This window comes from Lygodium microphyllum, chromosome 26 (genome assembly GCF_053477565.2).
Source record: "Lygodium microphyllum isolate KBCC chromosome 26, Lygodium_microphyllum_v1.1.10, whole genome shotgun sequence".
NCBI classification, from domain to species: domain Eukaryota; kingdom Viridiplantae; phylum Streptophyta; class Polypodiopsida; order Schizaeales; family Lygodiaceae; genus Lygodium; species Lygodium microphyllum.
In genome coordinates, this window is record NC_141160.1 from 124374849 (window position 1) to 124395745 (window position 20897).

Sequence of the window (20897 nt, forward strand, 5' to 3'; positions counted from 1 at the left end):
TCTCTCCCTCTCTTTCTTTGTTGTGCATCTCTCTTTCAATCCCTCTTATGCTTACTCACTCACTCACTCACTCACTCTCACACACACTCACACACTCACTCACTCTCTCTCACTCACTCACTCACACACACAGACACACACACACACACACACACACACTCACTTTCTCTCACTCACTCACTCACTCACACACACACACACACACACACACACACTCTCTCTCTCTCTCTCTCAAACACACACACACACACACACTCTCTCTCTCTCTCATTTGTTGTGCCCTTTGAACTCTATTCTCTCTCTCTCTCTCCCTCTCTCTCCCTCTTTTTTTTGGCAATTCCTTCCTTGTACTTGCTCTGGACATTGTGTACTTTGGTCTCGTCTATGCATAGGTGATTCTTTTCAAGATTTTTGAGTTGATCACAATTGATCACGAACATAGATTATGGTAAACAACTATCTCTATTTTCTTAATAATTTATAAAATAAACTTATTAAATAGAATGAAAAATGAGTTTTTGTGTTTGTTTTATTGATAATTTTAAAAATACCATAATTGAATAAGATAAAAAATAGATTTTTGTACTTATTTTAATGATCACAAGTCTTAATATGTGTATATGTATATAAAGAGAGAGAGGGAGCTTGCCATGAAGTCTTGATTTACCTTGAAAAGATTTCATTTTTCTAAGTCTTGAATTACTTTTAAGATTCATTAATTTGTTCTATACATTCACCAAGTGAATTTGAGAGGTAAGACTCATCATGCTTGTGCTATTTTTCTCAACCTATTGCTACCTGTAAAGACTATTGTTGCATCTAGTAGTTCTCCAAGCATTTTTATGAAGGAGAGTGTGGTGCTTATTGAAGAAGACGAAATAACATGTTAAGGATAGTGCAAAACCATGAGGCTTTTTCCAAAGAATCGGGTATTTATGTGATCCTTCTTGGGTGAATATGAGATTCAAACTAGTTGTTTGGTATGGAGTGGGTTCCTTGTAGCTTGATGTTTATATGATTTAGTATACTGTCTAGTTATCTTTTTCCATTGGCTTCATAAGTGGATCTCTTTTGGAATCTTAAAAGAAAAGAAATAAATTCATGTGAAGTGTCTAGGGTTTTCTTAACTCTTTGCAATTGGTGAAGGAAAACATAAGAGGGGAGTCAAAGTGCTTGAAAGTTCTTAGAACTCTTAATTGGGTGGATCATTTCCTATGTTGATATTTGGAAGGGTCTTAAGTCATGATATTGATAAGGATATTAGTCTAGGACATCATCCCTAAGTTGACTAAAAATACCCTTTGATTTTGAGTTTGTATGGTGGTGTTGAGGTAAAATGGCCATGCATAACGAGACATATTGAGACCCTAATTTATAGTTGATTTTGACCTACACGACCCTCTCTCACCCATCCATCTTGCCTCTAGCCTCAAGATTTCTAACATGTAATGGTTTCCCCAATGTACAATGTAATGATTTCCCCAATGTAATGGTGTAATTAAAGGTTATCAAAAACATTACTCTTTTGAATAGTACTCTATGTTGTTATCATGATGCATAACCTTTTTATCTCCTAGATACCCATCGTTTTGTAGCCCATAATATGTCCTAGACACCCATATTCTCAATGCACTATACAACAATAAAAGTTATAATACACAGACTCAATTAACAACTTAATGCGCTACCATGATATTGGGGTACAAGGTACTTCAGAATGAGTTGACTCATAGCATTGAATCTGGTATCTTGGTGGAAAACATGGAAACCATAAAATCATCGACGTTATAGCCCAACATGGAAAACCACAAAGTTGTTTACGTAGGATATACAAACTAAATAATTGTTCAACAATAAAAAAATTCAAATATGAAACCAACAAAGGTCAATGTATAAAATCAAGAAGTATCTACAAATGTGTATATACAAAGCATGCATGTCTAAGTGTAGTAACATCATCCCTCCCCTATATAAAATAGACAAATAGACGTCAATGCATATCATTAATAAATTTGTACAAATGTGTGCATACAATATAGATAATGTCAATTGTAAGCTATTTATTGCACATACCCTCTGTTGAGGAAACTTGATTCGTAGGCATCTCTCCCTCCGAAAGTGCTGCCATGTTTCCATGCACATATTGGCCTTCCATTTGTTTGTCTCCACCATACAGTAGCGCTTGTTTTTTTGGCCACACTAAAGTAAGCATTAATTCCATAATATCAATTGATGCTTATTCTAGTATGAAAAAAACGGGGCTAATGTATAGTAGAGAAAAACAAAAGGAGGATTGCACACACACACACACAGATGTATATATATGTATACATATATATGCGCGCGCGCGCGCACACACACACACACACACACACACACACACACATACCTATTAGATTTCATTGTTATACTAGTGCTATGGTTCTTTACTATAATTGATCCTTCAATAAATGTCTCATATTTTTGTGATTCTTGATAAGCAGATTTAGACAGGTCAAAGGATACACCACCACCTCCTATTGGTGATGGCTAGGGTGGACAGAGTTCCAATGCTACACATTGACCTACATATGATGATTTTTACTATGAGAATCATGTCATATGTTGGTGTGATCTTTGTCGAGACACATATTGGAGGCCACAACAAGAGTGCCATTCACATCAGATTTAGTGCGATATTTATGATCGAGCGCCAGCACCTGAGGAGCAACATGAACCTATGGTACATGACTAATATTTCTTACTTTCATTATTAGTTTTTGTAATGAGAATTGACTTATATATGTGATGTGAGCTACGTTATATATGTATGGACCCTCGCTTGACGAGGATGAAGAGCACCCTGCCACAGCACCATGAGAATCACAGACCGGCCAAGAGAGGTTGCAAATACATTTGCTTGCCATGAAAACCTACAAGAAAACTCTCCTTCTCACCAAGAATCCATGCTCTTCAAATCCACAAGAGAGAGGCACACAAGAAATTAGGAAATTCTTCCATCCTCACCCTCTTCCTCTTCCTCACTCTCCATAAAAATGAGCGTGAAGCACAAGAGAGGAAAGCAAGAAAAAGAAGGCAAGTGTTGTGCCAAAATGGGGAGAAAGAAATGAAGCATGAGAGGAGAAGATAAAGGAAGAGAGAGGGTATAACCACCTCAACCTCCCACCTCCTCAAATTACTTGACAAGCCTCCTCATTTTCCTTTCTTGATATTATAAAATTGGATTGCATACATTTTGGTTAAGGTCTAAAGACCCTTTTATTTTTGGAATGAGACAAAAGGTGTTTGACCTTACTTTTCCTTTCCATATTTTAAGATGTGAGCCGTTTGGACTACACATTTTACATTGCTTCATATTTGAATTTTTTGACAAGAGGTACATTTGCAATTAGTAATTTTACAAAAATTTGTTTCCATGTGAGCACATTTTGATGCCTTTATTTGCAGATATTTGTTGATTGTCAGAGGAGCATGACTACAGTATTGGTGGGGCACATGTCCCTCGCACACGGCATGGACAGGCCATTGGTTAGTTGCAGTTTGAGGTTTCTCGATGACCTCCTGCCCCTGGTCTGGAGGTTGAGATGGCCAGAGATCATCCATTGCCTACTCGTTTGCGTACTCTAGTGTACAAAAGTACGATCGTAGAGGATATGGAGGATGGAAAATGGGATCACTTTCATTAAATGGAGAGGTTTTCAGCTTCTAGGGCAATTGATACATGATTGATGTTCAAAGAGGAGAGAGAGACAGGGAAAACACCATATCCATGAGCCTTCAGGCTCTCAAGCTCATTCCTTCATGTTCCACACACTCTAAACTGAAAAACACACACCATACAAAGATAAAGTGACCTAGTGTAAATGTAGACTAGACAGACTAACTCTAGTCACTAACTGACTACTAACCCGACTTATTTAATGTAGTCACATGTAGACAACTGTACACACTAGCTGTCATATATGTCGGTCATAGATAAAGACACGCTGACGGTGAGCTTGATTTCTAACACTCCCCCTCAAGCTCAAAAACAAAACTCAAATCATCTGCGTCACTCCAAGTAGCTATCTAAAGTGAATGAACCTATCTTTACCAAGTGATTTGGTAAAGATGTCTGCTACCTGGTCTTCAGTCTTCACATGCTCCAAGTCAATCTAATATGCTAAAACCATTTCCCTGATGAAATGGTAGTGAACCTCAATGTGTTTTGATCTTGCATGATAAACAGAATTGCTTGCTAACATAACACTGCTCAAATTGTCACAGTACAGCTTGACTTTGCTGTCCAAGTGTACTCCCAAGTCTTTCTGCAACCTCTGTAACCACTTAGCTTCATAGGCCGCTAAGGCCACACCACGATACTTTGCTTCCGTACTAGACAATGCAACTGTAGGCTGTTTCTTACTCTGCCAACTGATCATGCTACTACCCAATCCAAATGCATAGCCGCTGGTTGACCTCATGTCATACGTGCAACCAGCCCAGTCAGCATCAATGTACCCCATCAAGTCAAGGGGTTTCCCATATGCATTAAACAGCCCATGATCTATGGTACTCTTTACATATCTCAGAATTCTTCTGACTGCATCTAAGTGTGGTTTGCGAGGCTTCTGCATGAACTGACTGATCAGCCCCACAACATAACTCAAGTCAGGTCTAGTGATCGTGAGATAGATCAAGCTGCCTACCATCTGTCTGTACATAGTAACATTCTCAATCTCTATCCCAACATCAATCTACAACTTGACATTCTGCTCCAAAGGCGTATCTATAGGCTTGCAGTCAGCCATACCATATTTCTGTAACATGTCATGAGCATACTGCTTCTGTAGCAGCCATATGCCTTGAGGTGTAGAGACAACCTCAATCCCCAAAAAATATTTCAGCTCTCCAAGATCCTTGACCTTAAACTCAGCCTGTAAACATGTCTGTATTTCTGCAATCCCATTTTCATCATCTCCTGTAATGATTAAGACATCAACATAGACAACTAGGAAAACATAGCCACTATCTGTCTTCTTCACAAACAGACTATGATCAGCATCTCCCAATCGGAAATTCTGGATGTACATAGCCTTCAGGCTATTCCATGTAAACCTCTTCCTGTAATTCTCCAATTATAAATGCATTCTTCACGTCTATCTGCCATAGTTTCCAGCCTCTAGCTGCTGCCAAAGCAATCACAGTTCTAACTGTAGCCATCTTTTCTACAGGGCTGAAAGTCTCCTCATAATCAAGACCATACTGCTGCGCATACCCTTTTGCAACCAGCCTGGCCTTATATCTTTCCAATGATCCATCTGATTTACATTTTACCTTATGCACCCACTTGCATCCAATAGATGTTTTGCCCTCAGGCAACTGTACCAAATCCCATGTACCATTTTCAGCCAAAGTTGAATATTCCTCATCCATAGTAGCACACCAATTCTCATCTGCAACTGCCTCATCAAACTTACTTGGTTCTCTAAAACCTGTTACTTTCGTCATATAAGCATAATGACAAGCTGAATATCCAGTGTAAGTATACATGTCAACAAGTCGTCTGACCCTCTCTGATCTCCTGAGCTGTGGCTCACTGTGAGCTTGCCTCTCATGAGGCGGCACATAACGGCTCTCCCTAGCACCTGGCGTCATAACAGACAGAATCCCCAATTCACTGTCTAAGCTATCACTGCTAGATGAATCATAACCTGTAGTGAGTGGACCTGTTACATCTTCAGACACCTTTTCTTTTCCCTTATCTGTCCTCCCCCTCACTGACATATCCATGTCAGTGGATGCAGTAGTGCGACTCCGTAATCGTCCTGTCCAAGGACTCACTGTAGATGATACATCACCTGTCTGACCGCTCATGGAAGTACTCTCTGCAGGAGTATTTTCAGCATGACTCATACTGGGTGAGCCATCAGAGGCACTGCAACAGGATTCCCATACCAGGATGCTAACTCATCAAATACCACATCTTTGCTTATGAGTGTCTCATGCGTAGAAGGTACATAACACTTATAAGCTTTCCGTTCCTGTGCATATCCTATAAACACACTTTTTACTGCCTTAGGATCCAATTTCTTCCTCTTCTCATCCGGTATATGCACATATGCAATGTTGCCAAATACCTTCAAGTGTGAAATATCAGGTTTATGACCATACAACTGTTCATATGGAGTGACATCATGAATCCTTGCTGTAGGGGTTCGATTCAGCACATAGACAGCAGTCACCACTACTTCAGCCCAATAACCATTTGGTAGACATTTTTCATTCAACATAGCTCTAGCTGACTCCATCAAAACCCTATTTTTCCTCTCTGCAACACCATTTTGCTGCGGTGTATAACTACATGTGAGCTGTCTTCTAATCCCATTTTTAGCTAGATACCTGTCAAAGTAGTTTGAGACATATTCACCTCCTCCATCTGATCTCAAGCATGATATGTAACAGCCCAATTGTTTCTTGAAGTCTTTAAATGCATCAAACACATCATCCTTATGCTTCAAAATATAAAGCCAAGTGTACCTGCTGAAATCATCAATAAATGAGACATAATACTGTGCACCGCCAAAAGAAGCATTATGTGAAGGACCCCAGACATCAGAGTGCACCAACTGTAAAGGCCTAGTGCTATTTTTTACATGTCTCATGAAAGGAAACTGTGCCTACTTCCCAAACTGACATGCAGGGCGTACATGACCAAAATCATTATACTTGAATTTAGGTAATCCAGGTACTACTTTTTTCTGCTGCATAGATTTCAGCTTTTGTACATTGACATGTCCAATCCGCTTGTGCCAAATCTCTACATCCCGAATGGCACTCTCATCATGAGCAAACATGGCTGCCTTGAGTCCCGGAATGGTCACATCCAATGTAAACATCCTGCCATCCCTTTTGCCCTTGGCAATTAACTTGCAGCCATTTCCATACTCCTCAATGAAACACCCATCTTTGTTGAACCTCACTTGCAAATTTTGTTCTGCCATTTGACCCACAGACAACAGATTCTTTGTTATGGTTGGTACATGTAATACATCATGTATGCCTTTCTTCTTGCCATCAGGCATCATAAGAGGAACAATCCCTTTATGATTTATGTCATGTTGGGTGTCATCCCCAGTACATACATGACCATGTGTACCTGCAAAACCATCTCATCAAACCACTCTCCATGCGGGGTCATGTGGTTTGACGCTCCAGAGTAAATGTACCATCTGTCATCTCTATCATGAGCACCACTGGAAGATGCATAGTGCCCATGCTGTTTGCCTTTTGCCTTCATATCTCCCTGTTTTTTGTAACAATCCTTTGCAATATGCCCATACCGGCCACAATAATGGCAGTCCTTGTCCCTGTTGGACTGATCAGATGACTGTCATGAACTAGATCCACCACCTCTACCTCGGGTTGATCTCCCCCTGCCTCTAAACCCACCAGATCCACGCTGGCCTTGTGTATTTGCACCATGCCAATTACTCTGCTGCTGCTGTCCATAAGCATTACGAGTGTCACCACAACCTCGAAATGAACCATGACCTCTAGATCCTCTGCCACGGTGGCTAGAGTATAACACAGTGTCTCTACTTTGAGATGCACTAGAACTTGTATTCAAACCAAGTTTGACTTCCTCATGCAGCAACAAGGCAACTAGCTCTTCCCAGCTAGGGGACTCTTCTCTGACAGAAATGGAAGTGTCAAAAGCTTTGTACTCTTTGCCTAGGCCATTCAAAGCAATAGCAATCATATCATCTTCTGACACACTTGAGCCAATAATAGCAAGTTGATCAGCTATGGTCTTAATCTCCGTGGTATATGCCTGGATGCTCTTGCCATTCCTAGACATGTTGTTGAACTGTTGTTTCAACTGGATCTTCCTTGCATGTGTCATGGTTCCATAATTTTTCATCAGTATGTCCCAAGCATCCTTCGGAGTCTCACATCCAGTGATTTGAATTACCATAGCATCAGATATACATAAAGAAAACCAATGCAGCACCTTGCATGCTCTTTCATTCCATAGCCTGTAGGCTCTTTTCTGTTCATTTGTTGGATTGTATGCAGGCAACTCAAGAGCAACTTCATCTCTTGTACATAGATCCCAATAACCTCTGCCAACCAGAAAGTTTTTCATTCTGAATTTCCATAATGCAAAGTTAACACTATATTGGGGAATATGGGAATTTCCCATAAGTTTCGGACATGTGGTCAAATCTTTGGATTTGTCATAACTTGAACACTATAACTCCAAATGGAGTGCTCTATAGCTTAATAGATTCCATTTTTCAAGCGCTTTCCAATGAGAGGTCACATCATGTGGTTTTGAGAAACTTATGGGCATGTTATCCGAGTGCCACCTTTTTAGTATTCAAAAAATGAGAATTGGGAGATTCCCAAACTCATTAATATTGTGTTAGTTCTTGTTATCCAACTTCTCTCCAACTATCTGAGTGATATTGTCAGTCCCATGTGCATTAGCCATGATGCAATAGACTGTCTATCAAGTGCCTGACTCCCTGCAGACCAATAAGTATGACTGGCCAAGTTCAGTCCGTAACAATTTATGACAGTTTTCTGCACTAAATTGCAGAAAAAAATAGGGTATTTCAGCCCACTGACACCCCAAAACAACCCACAAACAAGTGGTCTCAACTGTAGATATAACTGTCAATACATAAGCTATGTGTTTGCTTCAGGTTAAGCTTCTGTAACCTCACTGCCAGGGTACATACATGCAGTTTGAAAACTGTAAACTGTGAGTAACCAGCAGCAATTTCAAGTCCAAAACTGAGTGGTAATCATGTCATACATGTTCCAAAATATCCCAGGTAGCTGCTAGTACATTTGGCAGTCAAGACATAAGCATAGAGGCACAGAACAATGCATAACCAGCACATATAAGTGTCAACAAATTTAGTTGCAGGTTGTAGTCAACCAAAATTCAGCATACCAAGCTCCAAGCAGCTCCAAAATGTCTTCCGACCATGTCATACATTTACTTTGTAGTGTCAAGTTCAATACATGAGCATCTGAGTAGGCATAGACAACCTGTCTTCATTGACCAATAGCATAAACTTCATGAGCTGTTTGTAATTAACCAGGACAGTGTAACTGCATTTACTTCAGCTTCAGAATTCAATTTTCAATGATGCTCATTTCTTGCTTCAATCCTCCATACATTCAGCATGTATAGGTCAGTTCATATAGATGATGGAACCCCCCAGATAACCTGTATTGCTTCAGTAATGCACAATCCTTGTCATTGACTGTGTATGACAGTTTTCAACCCGTCAATGATTTTCAGATTTGAGTATTCTGAGCAAGAAATCTCAGCTCCAAGACATTTGATCCAATGTATACATGCTTTGACACATTCTTGTGCTCCAAAGATGCCTTCTGAGTATAGTACAAGGCTCCTGTATGTCAATAATGATTGAATGCATTCTGTCCATTCATGTTTATAGCAGTTCAGAACTGATTACAGGTCTGTGTCTATTACCCCAGCTCATAACAGAGCTTCCACACAAGCATTTACTTCTTGTACACTTTAGATACCTTCAATAGTGAGCATACATGCTCTATGAGTCTTGTCCAGGTGCCCCACTGAAGATTGACAGGTTGCAGTCCACCCAGATCAATAGGCGTAGATCACGCAGAATTCCAGGCCTTGTTGTCAGCTCGTCCTCCTCATCATGAGGCTCAATGACCACTTGTAGATGCTCAAGGATGCCCACCAAGGCTCCTAGAAAGGCCTCAACCACCACTGTGATAAAACATGGAGTCCAAGATGAGCAAATGCATACCTTGACAGAGTAATGGCAACTTGTTCTTGTTTTCAAAAAACCTTGTTCTTCAGCTTCTTCAAGTCTTCTTGACTCCCTCCTGCTCCAGAGAGCTCAACCTGGCAATGCTTTGATACCATGTTCAAAGAGGAGAGAGAGACAGGGAAAACACCATATCCATGAGCCTTCAGGCTCTCAAGCTCATTCCTCCATGTTCCACACACTCTAAACTGAAAAACACACACCATACAAAGATAAAGTGACCTTGTGTAAATGTAGACTAGATAGACTAACTCTAGTCAGGTCACTAACTGACTACTAACCCAACTTATTTAATGTAGTCACATGTAGACAGCTGTACACACTAGCTATCATATATGTCGGTCATAGATAAAGACACACTGACGGTGAGCTTGATTTCTAACAATTGATCCATCCACTATCAATGGAGTAGGATGAGACCTATTTATTGGCACAGGATTTACATGTGCCCCCTCATTCGGAGGTCACTCTTATGTCTTTTTGTGGACCTATATATGGGTGGGTACCATGGCATCAGCTTGCTCGCTACATTCAGAGCATGAGTAGTTATGGAATGTGTCTCAATGCAACCTCTCTTTCTAAGAGAGTCATCACACATGCAAAGGGGAAAAGTCTCTATATTGATGGGAGACCTTACTCTCAAGTAAACATAGCAAGTTTGATCATAGTAGCTGAGGAAGAAGTGCAAAAACTAATTGCAAATTTATAGAGATTGAAAATAGTCATGAACCATGACATATGAGTAGAGATGTACCAAGATACATAGTTTTGAATGCTATTACATCATTGCGTGCTGGTGATGAATTGTTAGTTAATTATGGTTGGCATAGGTCTCCATGAGCACCCTTTATAGATGAGGATTAGGAGCTCTAGTGTATACAAATTATATATTTTTTTGGAACCTTGTACTACAATTTTGGACTTCTGTACTATAGTCTCATAATGTTATAATCTTTTTGGGCAATCTTTGAAAGCTTTGTATATGTACAATAAAGTGTGGTTCTAATTATTCTTAAATTTTTAGCCATTGAATTGTGTGTGCTTGCTGTAATGAACGGGGATCACGAGAACATGGCATGGGAACATACTAGTCACACTGACAGTAGATAAGCTGTAAGAGGATATTTTGAGGCATCACAGAAATTATCAAGAAACTCTCTTTTCACCTTCTCAAGCTTCCATGGCTTCTTCTCCTTCCTCTTATTCTTGTTCCTTTTTCCCTCTTTCTCTCTCTTCTTCTTGCCTCTCTCTCTCTGTCCTCTCCCTCTTCTCTTGCAGTCATTCTCTCTCTCCTTCCCCTTAGTAAGACAGTTAGGTCTCTTTACAAGTGGTATGAGAGCTTTGTCCTTGATCCTTCTCTTTTCCCATAGATTTAGGGCTCTCACAGTTTCCCACAATTAGAAAACTCCAGTTACATCTCTCTTACAGGTACACAGAAGTACTCAGGCAGGCTGTCAGCCCTCTTGAAGACTATGGTAGCCCTTCTTGGAGCTTTCCCAAGAACCATGGACACATCCGGAGGTGGGCAGACAAATTTGACAGGTCGTCACTAATTTTCATGTAAGTTTCTTGAGGGTTTTGGGCAAAAAGGAGTGTAGCACAGTTAGAGAAGACCAAAAACTTAGTTACTTTTCAAGAAGACCTTCTCTCTCCTCCGTCCTCCAAGTTGCCATGGAACCTCTAGCCCAAGAACCTTATAAATCTTGCTTCCCCCTCTTCCTCAGCAAGAATGGTTGGTCCCAGTGCTTCCCCTTCAGCTTAAGCAACATCTAGAGCAGCATAAAGCCTGGCCTACCTTGTCTAGAGCCTCCAGGGAGCAGCCCAAAAATCACGGCGCATTTTGCGCTGATCTTCCTGGCCTTCTCCCACTGTTCCAGCTCAGCCCCAGCCCTCCCTTGCCTCACTCCTTAGTTTTGGCACACCTTGGACAAGATTGAATACGGGTATTGACCCCCCCATCAGTTCTTGGCAGCTCCTCAAACCCTACTATGGGCAGCAGCCATGGCAGCCATTGAACCTTCAGCCTAGCCCATAACACTCTGAATCCCCTTTAATTTACTCTTCCCAGGATCCTTGGGAGCAGCCACAAGCTTCAACAAGTGAAGATATACGACTTTGAAGACCCCCCCATACAATCTTGGCCAGCAAGAAGAGGGGCAACCACGGAGCTCTTGAAGGAGGCAACCATTAACTCTTCCCCAGGCTTGAACAAGGTATGTCAATCAGTTCTTCCTCTCTCTTTTACATCCTATTGTTGAGCTCAGGCACTTGATGAGAGAGATGGAAGAACTGCTTGGGTCAATGATTGCCAATGGAATTCCCACCTCAGTCTAGACCCTGGGAATGCATGCATAGCTAGATAATCTTCAATCTCTTTTCCATTGATCAGGATTTTACTCTAATCCTTAACCATGCTCTTGTTTGATTCCTATTGATAAAAATTGCAAGAAGGGTAAGTCATGCAATCAATGAGTCACTAAATTGCAGATTTCCATAATGTCGGGGTCAGGGCGCAGCAATGTGGTCGATTTATGTGCCAGGATGAAGCGCCTTGAGTAGAAGAACAATTCCCTAGAAGAAATCAAGAGCTAAAGTGGCCTAGTTGAGAAGTTATTGAAGCTCCAAGTGAGGTAGGTCCTGTCTGGCTATGGCAAACACAGAGCAGAGATTGAGAATTTTCACAATGCTGAGCTTTAGATAGCCAAATGTCATGGATTGATGTGATACAGGGAAGATTTGTGAGTTGAGGAATACTTTTCCAGAAGGAATCTCCAAGAGATTTGACCTGTGGAGTGAGATATAAGCAGCTCAATCTAACAGGGTGCTGCTGGCTATGGCTGCCATGGAAGCTTCAGTGAGAGTAGAGTTGGGAGATGAAGTGATGAGAGTAGAGTTGGCTATGGCTATGGCTGCCATGGAAGCTTCAGTGTGATCCTAGCTCAGCCCAGGAGGATCGTGATGAAGACATGTTTGAAGAGAGATGAAGCCTATTTTTGCCTCCCTTCATTTAGAAGGTTTTGCCCACACATGGTGGAGATTCGTTCAAAGAGAAAATCAGCAGTTTCGTGATTGAGAAGAGTTCAAGATGCATATGATCCAAGTTTTTGTCTCCCCGGTGGAAAAAGAATGCTTGGCTAGGCAATGGTATCAGTTTGATCAGTGAAATCTCACCGTGAGGGAGTACACCAACCAATTTATGAACCTATCCATGTATGCTGAGGCAGTCAATGATGAGGCCAAATTGCATAAATACATTTATGGGCTAGATGTGCATCTCTCAGCTGATGTAATGGCTCAAAATCCAGCCACCCTATTTGCAGCCATAGAATTGGCCAAATGCTATGGTCAGAAATACTGTCGCAATGAGGGCATGCAGCCCATTACAGGACAACAAAGATATCCTATCACGCAATCCCCATATGCTAGTAATTATCTCATCAACAAAGTAGGGAATGGCAGCCCCAAAATCCCTACTTACCCCACTTTTAATGCTGATTTGAAATATGGCAGTTTTGGGATAGCACCACCCTCCAAAAGTGACCCAAAGTATGCTGAAAATAAGACACGGAATGGCTTCAGTCCTAACCGTCAAAAACTCACTCCTCCTGAAGTTGTCAAGGATCAAAAAGCTAAAGGCTTGTGCTTTAAATACAGGGATAAATACACGATTGATCATGCATCCAAATGCCCCTTTAAGAATGCCATTGTCAAATTCAATAGCATGTATGTGCTAGAAGATAGTGACAAGTTAGAAGAGGACTTGCATGACAACTCTCCCATGATGACACTTGCTGAAAATGCTGAATATGAAGAGGATCTTGATACCGATCAGTTTTATGACTCACCGGACAGGTTTCCTTTTGACCCCGGTGGCTGCCCCATTGATGACATGCTTCCCTTTGAGCCCAAATGTGGTGGGTGCATTAGTGAGCCCGAACACCCTATGACTATATGGTAACATTGATGGCAAGAGTGTATACATTCTCATAGATAGTGGCAACACGCACAGTTTTGTGAATAAATTGACTTTTGGCCATTTGACATGTGTTCTCACTGAATTATAGCAACATCTTCAGGTTTAAGTGGCCAATGTAAATGAGGAAGTGAGCTCCCATGTATGCATACAAGTGTCTCTTATGCTGGCCAAAAATTACACAGCAAAGGTGGACTTAATTACCCTTGATATGGACCCCGTGGATGTTGTTTTTGGATGTGATTGGCTTCAGTAGTTGGGAAAAATTTCTGTGGACTTCTCTCAGCTGTATATGGAGTTTGTAATGCATGGGCAGCTTGTACACTTGGAGGGAATCAAAGAAATTGCAGAGCTTATAACAACAAGACAACTCAAAAAGGAATTCAAGAAACGCTCCCACATCTTTGTCTTGCATTTGCATAAGGATAGTGATGACCAACACACCTTGGGGAAGAAAAATGCAGCGCTAAAAGCGCTTTTGGTTGAATATGAGGACCTATTTCAACCCCCCACTACCCTTCCCCCTCAGAGATCAGTGAATCACTCGATTGACTTGGAGCCCAATGCCAAGCCCATCAATAAACCCCCATATCGACTCTCTAAATGTGAGAGAGAGGAAGTAGCAAAGCAAGTCAAGGAGCTCACTGAAATGGGATTCATAGAGCCTAGCTCTTCCCCTTATGCCTCCCCAGTTCTATTGGTTAAGAAAAAGAATGGATCCTTCCGGTTGTGCATTGACTACCATGATCTCAATAAGATCACCGTAAAAAATAGATACCCCATCCCTCGAATTGATGACTTGCTTGATGAACTCAAGGGAGCATGCTACTTCACCAAGATTGATTTGCGATCCGGTTACCACCAAATCAGAATGAGGGTGGGTGATGAAGTCAAAACAACCTTACAAAGTGACTGTGGCTTGTACCATTTCCTTGTCATGCCATTTGGGCTCACTAATGCACCCACCACATTTCAGAGCTTAATGAACAAAATATTACAGCCATGGCTTTTCCAGTTTGTGTTGGTATTCTTTGATGAGATACTCATTTACAACAAGTCAGTGCATGAGCATCTCAAGCATGTCAAGCAAATTTTTGATGTACTAAGAGAGCGTCGGCTATTTGCCAAAGAAACCAAGTGTGTCTTCAAGCAAACAGAGGTTGAGTACTTGGGACACATTGTTAGTGAAAAAGGCATCCAAGCTGATCCTAAGAAAGTGCAATGTATCCGGGAGTAGCCCACCCCCACTACCACTACCTCCTTGCATGGTTTTCTTGGCCTTTCCTCTTTTTATCGGAGATTTAATTGTCATTATGCCATAATTGTAGCCTCGTTAACAAACAGGCTGACAAAAGAGGCTTTCCTATGGGATAAATTGGTTGACCGCAGTTTTCAGCAGCTGAAAGACTTGCTCACTTCAGCCCCCATCCTCGTATGCCCCAACTTTTCAAAGGATTTTACCATCCACTATGATGCTAGTGGATGGGGTATTGGTGCAGTCTTGTTGCAAGAACACGGGGTAATAGCATTTGAGAGCCAAAAATTGGATGATAAAGAGAGAGAGTTGCATGTCTATGATCAGGAGATGTTGGCAGTCATTCATGCTATCAAAAAGTGGCATCACTACTTGTATGGCAGTAGATTTAAGGTGAAAAGTGACCACCGTGTGCTCAAATACTTCTTGACTCAGCCCAACCTCACTCCCAAACAACGTAGATGGGTGGCTACCCTACAAAACTATGACTTTGAGATTACCCACACCTGTGGCAAGGACAATATAGTGGCTGATGCACTCTCTCGCATGTGGGCATGCAAGGTTTCATCCATCACTGAACTCCACCATGATTGGATTGAAGAGCTCCAAGAGGCATACTTGCTTGATGCTGAATTCAGCCCTCTTTTTCAGAAATTACAGTAAGGTGTCATGGATGACAACTCCCAATATCAGCTCCATAACGGCCTCATTTGGATCCATGGCCGTATTGTAATTCCCCATACCTCTCCTTTCACCCAAAGGATCCTTGAAGAGATGCATTCTTCACCGATTTGTGGCCACTTAGGGGTCTTCAAAACATATGACCGAGTCTCAAAAAGCTTCCATTGGAAAGGCCTATGGTGGGATGTTATAGACTTTGTATCTAGATGTGTGCCTTGTCAACAAAATAAAGATAGCACTCTTAAACCGGGTGGATTGTTGTAGCCCTTACCTATCCTCGAAGGGAAATGGACCCACATTACCATGGATTTCATCACTCGTTTACCTAAAACCAAAAAGGGGTGGGATAGCATCTATGTGGTAGTTGACCGACTCACTAAAGCAGCCCATTTCATCCCTGCAAAATCTCAGTTTACAGCATCTCAAGTTGCCACTCAGTTTATGGAGCATGTTTTTAAGTTGCATGGCTTACCCCACGTCATAGTACATGACCAGGACACCAAATTTATGAGTCAATTTTGGCACACAATTTTCAGCTCCATGGGGACCAAATCAGCTCCGTCTATAGCCTATCATCCCCAAATGGATGGGCAAACTAAGTGAGTGGATAAGTGGCTTGAAACCTATTTGCGACATTTTTGTCATGACGTGCAGAATTCTTGGGATGTATGGCTACACTTGGCTAAATTTTCTTACAAAAACTCCACTCATTCGAGCATTGGAGTCTCTCCCTTCGAAGCATTGTATGGTTATAGGGTGCCCCTTCCTACCGTGATCTTCAATGAAAAGCTCAACCCCCTTGGAAAAGAAGAGTTGGACCGCATGCAAGCTTTACTTCAACAATGCAAGGTAAACCTCAAAAGGGCTCAAGAGCACATAAAGCTCCATGCTGATGCAAAAAGAAGACCCCTTGACTTTCAAGAGGGTGAATTGGTACTCCTCAAGGTCCCCAATTCCCATTATGCTACACTAAAAGACGGTTCTTGCAACAAGTTGGCACACTGTTACTATGGGCCCTACAAAATCATTAAGAAGTTCAAACACTTGGCTTACCGTCTCCAACTCCCTCCCACTACTAAGATCCATGATGTCTTCCATGTGAGCCAATTGAAACTTTTCATTGGCACTCCCAAAGATTATGTAGAGGAGCTACCACCCATAGATGAGGAGGGCCTTATCCAGTATATTCCTGAAGCAGTCATTGAGCAATGTTAAAAGCAACTCCGCACCCATTCCAAACATGAATACTTGATCGAATGGCAAAGCCTACCAATAGAGGAAGCCTCTTGGCACCCAACATCTATCTTGGATGAATTTTCACACCTCAAGGAGGCCGTATTGGTGGCTGGAACTTAACCATGACACTTGTTTTGGGCTGCATTCTGCGTCTGGAAAGCCACCTGTTTTGCACCAGTTTTGGTCCTGGTCCATTTTCAACCCCATCCCCCATACATGGACTGAGTACACCTTACTTGCCCCGATTGGAGTTCCCTAGAGGAAGTTATGGTTGTTTTTCTCCAGCCATACCATCTGGGACAACACACTAGTAATTTCTGGATAGCCCTATATTTTGTAACAGTTTTGGTCCTGACCTAATTGCAGCCCCATCCCACCCACATGGGCTGAAAGTACATCTCATGGGATCCGTAATGACACCTCAATTGTCCCATTTGAAGTATCTCACAGAAAGTTATGGATGATTTCCTACAGCACACCCTTACAGGACATGACCACATCCCTTGTTTTTGAGGACAAAAACTTTATGAGACGAGATGGTTTGTAATGAACGGGGATCACGGGAACATGGCATGGGAACATACCAGTCACAGTGACGGTATATAAGGTGTAAGAGGGTATTTTGAGGCATCACAGAAATTATCAAGAAACTCTCTTTTCACCTTCTCAAGCTTCCATGGCTTCTTCTCCTTCCTCTTCTTCTTCTTCCTTTTTCCCTCTTTCTCTCTCTTCTTCTTGCCTCTCTCTCTCTCCTCTCCCTCTTCTCCTGCAATCCTTCTCTCTCTCCTTCCCCTTAGTTAGGATAGTTAGGTCTCTTTCATTACACTTACGTGTGTGTCTCTCTCTCCTTTTATGGTCAAAGCATTTCATTGATGTATGTCTTCTTTGCCTTCAAATATGCAGCATATTGATGATGTCATAAATCAACCTTCACATGGCACATCACGTATGTTAGTAGAGTGCATGAGGATCCTACGTAGGCATGATCCTAACATGTATGCAAGATTAAAATAATAATATTCCAAGGATTTTGATCCATGCAATGGCATCTTTGACGATGATGACATCATGGCTAATTTTGTTGATGATTGGTATCAAAATGATGGTGTGAGTGATATTCCCAACAACGAGAAATATCTTCAAGAAGAAGCTTTAAAGCATATCTATACAAGAAGCCAATCAACACGTCTAAGTGCAAGCTTACTTATTCTCAATCTTCAAAATCAATTTGGATGGAGTAATGTATATGTTACGATGCTTTTGAAGTATGTGACATACTTGTTTTAGTAGATTCCATTTCATTGTTGTGTGATTATGCTTTTTATTATTTCCTATGCTTGATAGCTTTTGTAATTGACTTATAGGCTACTCTATGAGAAGTTCCTACCTTCAAGCAATCACTCCCTACGTTGCATGGTGCGGTTAAAAAAAATGATAAATAGTCTTGGACTTGACTATAAATCTCTAGATGCATGTCCCCACGACTATATCTTGTATAGAGGTCAATACAAGGATGATATGACGTGCCTAGAATGTCGAACATCTCATTATAAAGAAGGCAAAGGTAAGGTTCCTAGAAAGGTATTAAGGAAATTTTCCTTGGCTCCACGTATAAAACATATGTTTCAAAGTCCAAAACTAGCTAAGCTTATGTCTTGCAGAGTGGAACATAAGAGAAAAGATGGAGTAATGCAAATTCCATCCAATAGTCTTGCATTTGAGCACATTGATTTACACTAGTCAAATTTTGCAAAAGAACCACACAATATTAAGATGGGCATAGGATTGGATGGTGTGAATCCATTCTCCATAAGATCAAGTAAATGGTTTACTTGGTCGGTGGTAGTTATTAACTATAATTTGCCCCTTATCTCAGTATTAAGAAGGAGCATTTAATGCTCTCCCTCTTAATTTTGGGAAAACGTCAAGTTAAAGACCTTAATGTTTGTTTGGCCCCTCTCATTGATGATCTTCAAGATCTATGGAGAGGGATTGATGTCGTGGATATGTCCAAAAGCAGAGGTCAAAGACAATTCGTCATTTGTGGAATTGTAACATGGACTATCCATGACTTTTGAGGATATGGTGTTTGCTCATGTACACCATTCAACATATACACATTGTCTCATTTGTTTTTAAGATGTTTGTCAAGCAAGTTATTCAATTTTTTTATTTTTTATTTTTGTAGGGATATCTACCAAGGGTTATAAAGCTTGTCCTCCATGTGAGGATTGGTTGAGATCGACATATATCAAAAGTCTCAACAAAAATATCTATCTTTGACATAGACGATTTTTGCCTACAAATCATCATTTATGAAGCAGGGGACAAGCCATGCATTTTCATGGAAAGGTGGAGAATGGGAGATGTTCCATGCAGATGACACCAACGGATTGGTATCAAAAGTGGATTGATGGATCCTCTATTGATCTGGAGTCGAAAATCATAAGCGGTGATGAGAGCGATGATGTCTAGATGCAAGTGTCTAGATGCAAGCTAGAGAAAAACATTCTTTGGCATTAAGTCCCCTGATATGGTATGTTGTAGAATATTGGAAGGATTTGAAGATTTGTCATCTTCTTGATCTTATGCATATAATTAAGAACATTGCTCATTCCTTATGGCAACACCTTGTTGGTTTGAAAGACACAATTGTAGCAAGAAATGACTTAATGAACCAAAACTTGAAGCCTAATATATGGCCACAACTTGATGAAACTACAAGTGAGAAAACTTATGAGCCCGCCCCATGGGTGCTCACATTGGAAGAGATGCAAACTCTCAACTAACAAATTCAATCTATTCATACACCTACAGGGTATGGTGCATCTTGTCAAAACATGTTCACAGTAGATGTGACAGGAGCTTGTCTGGCCTAAAAACACATAATTGGCATAATTTTTTGAAGGTAAATCTCTCCCAATATTTGAAAGTAATTTTGAATACCTTCCTTATTTCGTTCATCGATCTTATCATGGATTCATATGTGCAGCATGTCCTACCCCTTGTTATTGAAGGATGCACTATAAAAGGCGTCCCAGATATCATTTACTGACTTGGGTCACTTACAAGGTATTCGTTTGCCCGTTAATTTTTAGTACAAAAACATTCAAAAAATGTCTATAATGCCAGGAGGCGTATTTCATGGTGGATTCCGTGCCACGGTGGATTCCATGAGGTTTTACGGTGGATTCTGTAAACTTTGTTGATCGGGGATTCTTTGTGCGAGAAGTTGATGGGGATGCTTATCCTTTTCGAGCTTTTCATTATATTAGTGTGTACATGGGTGATTCCATAGCGGGTGATTCCGCAAAATATATATTAAATTAATAAACGTTTATGAGTTTAGAGTGTGCACTCGTGATAAATTAAGGTTAGGATTGATTTCTAACCAGTTGATTTATTTATGTAGCTGAAGACTGCTAGGTATTCACTTTTGTCAGTTTAATTGTATTATTTTACTAATGATTGTGAATGCTTCAGTTGATGTGTAGAGATAGCAGCAGTGGCAGAGGAAAGCAATGGAGGATAGCGTGTATTCGAGTTATCACTTATATTTTGATGGGCGCATACCTTAGGCATGGCGCCTATTTATTAAGGCATTGGATATTTATCTATTATTTCGTATGCGCATGGGCGCACGATTATGATATTTGTATTTGGACATTGTATTGGGTATGCCTGACTATTTGGGCACCTGCCCATTAGCTCTATTTCTATTTTGTGCTAAAGCAAACTCAAAAGCCAAAAGCATTCTATTTTGTAATTTGGGCTATTATTTGAGCTTGAAGATGATTAATACATAAAATACATGCTTAGTGGAGCGCTCACACAAGGAATGGGGGGAGATTGCACCCAATTGGTCTCTTGTTCATGTCGTGCATGTTTTCTACCTTGAGTTTTGTGCAAAAAGTAGAGTTCTTTTGTTCTTGGG

The 20897-nt window shown here is 40.9% G+C and overlaps 1 pseudogene; it reads left to right on the top strand.

The window, feature by feature from the left end:
• LOC148013771 (uncharacterized) overlaps positions 1-20897 on the top strand; it is an 89708-nt pseudogene that overhangs the window by 61709 nt on the left and 7102 nt on the right.